This window comes from Nelumbo lutea, chromosome 4, assembly GCF_056320005.1.
Source record: "Nelumbo lutea isolate HS-2025 chromosome 4, American lotus-T2T, whole genome shotgun sequence".
NCBI classification, from domain to species: domain Eukaryota; kingdom Viridiplantae; phylum Streptophyta; class Magnoliopsida; order Proteales; family Nelumbonaceae; genus Nelumbo; species Nelumbo lutea.
The window spans coordinates 82,705,535-82,709,868 of NC_142687.1; the positions used below are offsets into that span (position 1 = coordinate 82,705,535).

The 4,334-nt window shown below is 38.7% G+C and overlaps 1 long non-coding RNA gene across 1 annotated transcript; it reads right to left on the reverse strand.

Annotated features, from left to right (window-relative positions):
- Positions 1–1,714: 1,714 nt before the first annotated feature.
- LOC148861364 (uncharacterized) lies at positions 1,715–3,988 on the reverse strand. The gene is made up of 2 exons (XR_016112635.1): positions 2,240–3,988; positions 1,715–2,004 (listed from the first exon to the last, which is right to left on the reverse strand). It is a non-coding gene; the product is annotated as an uncharacterized LOC148861364 (long non-coding RNA).
- Positions 3,989–4,334: the final 346 nt, after the last annotated feature.

Genomic DNA, 4,334 nt, shown 5'->3' on the forward strand with positions numbered 1-4,334 from the left:
AGCTTGCCACAAGTCTTTGGTACTACCTTGGATCTTTCAAGAACTCACCACTGCAATCCCTAAGTTTGTGATTTACATCTATAGGTGTATCAGCTAATTTAGCTCCTAGCTTTCCTGTACCCTTTAGGAGATCTAGGGTGTACTTCCTTTGGGAAATGAAGATGCCTTGCTGAGAGCTAGCAACCTCAATACCAAGGAAGTAGTGCAAGTGCCCTAGGTCCTTTACCTCAAACTGTGTAGCGAGGAATTTCTTTAATCTCTGAATCTCTGAGATCCAATCTCTAGTGATGACAATATCATCTACATAAACAACCAAGGCTGTTGTTTTTCCTTGTTCCCTCTTTACAAAAAGTGTGTGATCAGATTGGCACTACTTAAACCCCATCTGTTGAACTGTTGGGTGAAACTTGCTTAACCAAGCTCTCGGAGATTGCTTTTGACTATACAAAGATTTCTTCAATTTGCAAACTTTTTGTTCACTTCATTTAGCACAAAAATCAGGGGATTGAGTCATATACATTTTATCTTCCAAATCACTATTTAGGAAGGCATTCTTTATGTCAAGTTGGTGAAGCTCCCAATCAAGATTTGCAACTAGAGATAGGAGAACCTGAATAGAGTTCATTTTTTCAACCGGAGCAAAAGTCTCGGCATAATCAATTCTATGCACTTGTGTGAAACCTTTTGCAATTAGCCGAGCCTTATACCTTTCCACAGATCCATCTTTATAGAGAATACCCATTTGCATCCTACAGGTTTCTTTCCCTTAGGAAGATCTACCAATTCCCACGTGCCATTTTTGTGAAGAACATTGATCTTTTATTTCATTGCATCTATCCACTCAAGAACAAGTAAGGCCTTCACAACACTCTTGGAAAGGGGAACACTATCAATGGCAGATAGAAAAGCATGAAAATAAGATGAAACATTCTCATAGGACAAAAAATGAGATATAGGGTGGTGTGTGGTGCATGATCTGACACCCTTCCTTTTTGCAACAATAGTATTTAGGTGGGGTGAAGGATCCAACGCTTGAGATTCTAATGGCATTGGTGGAATGGTTTCTGGTGGCTCTATGGCGATTGAACTTGTTGGCCTTAATTTTTGTAGTGCAATCTCCGAAAGACACGAAATGGAGGGGGATTAGGAATAGACGGCAATGAAACTTGAGTCAGACTCTGTTTCTCCTCAACTCTACTCTCTCCTTGAGGAGAAACAGGAAAGTAGGGAATATCTTCAGAGAAAGAGACATCCATAAAGGAAAAGTATTTTTTAGACACATGGTCAAAACAAAGATGACCTTTCTGAGCAAGGGGATAACCAAGAAAAATGCACACAATAGCTTTTGGATCAAGCTTACCATGAGTAGGAGAGAGATTATGAACAAAACACTTACATCCAAAGACTCGCATAGAGATAGGAAACAAAAAAGCTTTAGGGAAAAGGAGTTGACGAGGGGACCTATATTATAATACTTGAGATGGTGTTCTATTGATGACATAGGCAACGGTCAGAACAACATCCACCCAAAATCTTTCTGCAACCCCATTTTGTTATGGGGTTTTGGCACACGAACTCCTGTGTTGAGAGCCGTGAATGCATAGGATAAACCCAAGTGTAGTGAGAGAAGTCATTAACAAAAGAAATAAAATACTTGTAACCATACTCAATAGGAATATTAACAGGTCCCTACACATCTGAATACACAATGTGAAAAGGAAATTCTGATCTTTTATTACATAAAGGGAATGATATTCTACAATGTTTACTCAGTTGACACACTTGACACTGAAAATCACTAACAGACAAAGACTTAAACAACTCTGGGAACAAAAATTTCAAAGGCTTAAAAGACACATAACCCAAACAATGGTGCCACAAAATAATATGACTCTTACTCAACGGAGTCAAAGACTCTAAAACTGTAAGACTGACTTTGTTCTCCAGCACGTAGAAACCATCCACCATGTCCCCTCTACCAATCGTCCTTCCAGTAGCCAAATCCTAAAAACAAAAGAATGGGGAATAAATGTTACTAAGCAATTCAATGTATGAGTAATACTACTAATGGATAACAGATTAATAGGTAACTTGAGAACATGTAGGACATTAGATAAGGAGAGGCCTAAAGGTAGAGATATAGATCCTTGACCTGCAATGGAGGAGAATGATCCATTTGTTAGTCTCACTTTATCTCTCCTAGAGAGAAGAGAATATGTTTGAAACAAGATTGACTTACCAGTCATGTGGTTGGATGTGCTGGAATCAATGACCCATGAGCATTCCAGGTTATCAGTAGACACATGGAAAGCTGAAGCAGAATTACCTGAAGAGGAGGCAAAAGAAGTAGAAGGTGTGGGTCCAGAGTTAGCTTTGTGGAGAGCCCTACCATATTGCTCTAAATGGTCACAGAAGGAATTGATAATATCTTCCTTTGGGTCAGAACAAGGGAGATAGTCCTGAGAAGTACTCTGATGTTCATTAGATGCTAAGTGATCCAAATTAAACTTCTTCTGGTATGACTTCTTGCTTGGTTCTTGTATTGATTTTTTTCCCAATTCCTGTGCCCATTTTGGTTTTCTATTTAATTCTCAATAGGTTTCACGGGTGTTCCTAGGTTTTTGGCAAAGAGTACACAACATTTTGTCTTTATCATCCATTTTTTTCTGATTTCCCCTTTTATCGGTGCCCCAGTGTTACCCCTTACAGCAAGAGCAATAGTCCCCCCTCAAGAGGATTCATGGCAGACTTCCTACTCTCTTCAGACTGAACAAGTGCATAACCTCTTGGACAGATGGAAAATCCTTGCTGCCTAAAATCTGAACACGAATAGGTTCATACACAGGATTCAAACCCAGAAGGAAAGCGAACACCCTTTGTTGAGAAATGAACTTTTTATATGCTTTAGCATCTTTTTCACTTTCCCATTCAATGTTCTGGTACTAATCAAGTTCTTTCCAAACTGAAGTGAGGGCAGAATAATATGACGATAAGTTCCTTTCTCCTTGCTTACATGTCGAAGATTTTGCTTGTAACTGATAAATCCTGGCATAGTGTCTCTATTCTAAGTATGTTGCCTTGGCTTGATCCCAAATTTCCTTTATTGTCTCAGCCCACATGAGATGGCAGCATTGTGGTCAAAAACCAAGACATTATCATGCAATTTTCTTGGTCCCAGATATCATAATCAGCAGTACCAGCCTTAGGTCCCATAGTTTTCCCATTTATATATCCAACCTTAATGTACCACCAGTCATTCCTCCTTGATGTGAGGTGGTTCCCAAAGTTGCAGAATCTTCAAAATTCATCGGAGTCAAATGAAGGCAGTACACACAAAGATTATTCAAGTCTTTTCCCATCTAAGCTAACACAAAAAACTGCTAGATCGGAGCATAGGCCTTGCTGTCACAGGTATTCACAGATTTGATAAGCCCCTTATTAAGGCAATAAGAACTACAGAAACACATTTAAGGAAGGCTGCTGCATTCTGTCAGTCGAACTAAGTCACTTATGACCTACAAAGGTTCCTTAAACATGAAGATTATTGGGTCTTCACACCCACAAAGAGGGACAAACTCCCTTTATACCATTCGGTCAAGGTTTCAACATCAAGAACAAAAACAAAAAAGATTTTGACTTTTGTCCTTATTCAGTCCAGGGGTTTCTATCGATTCCAGTGCAGAAGCAGGGAAACAAACACAAAATGAGAACACTGACCTCTTAAGGAATTTCAATCAGTCATCCACTGGTCTCTGGGTGCCGTACAAAACAATTGCAGTCCAAGAAACGGGTAGGAACTGGAATCGAACAGTCTTCAGATGAATCTCGCACCTGTCTCTTCCATTCGCAGTTTTGAGGATCAAGGAAGATCTTCAAATAGTAGGAAAAAATTTACAGAGCATTGTCTCGCTCTGATACCATGTTTTCAGCAAGGAGAAGAGAAGAAGAAGAAGAAAAAAAAAAGTGAGAGCCAAAAAGAAGTCGTCACCTTTGGCAGCACCGGATTTAGCATTTATTTGTTAGGGTGACCCAAGACAAAAAAAAAAACAAAAAAGATAAAAGAGGAAAAGACAAAAATGCCCCTGTGGCATATAGTACATATTTCAATAGAATTAATGCATATAATGTGATTGTTCAGTAGAATGATTTCTATTACCATGCTTATGTTGATAACAAAATTGTGTGATAATGGTTAGCTCAAACTAAATATGAATTTAGTCATTGAATTTGAATTCTTTTTGTTGATTTTTTTTCTTTATTTGAATCTCAATGTGAATCACGTTTTCTCCTAAGGCATTCATGTAAAATGCTATCTCATGCTGATTTGGGTAGCG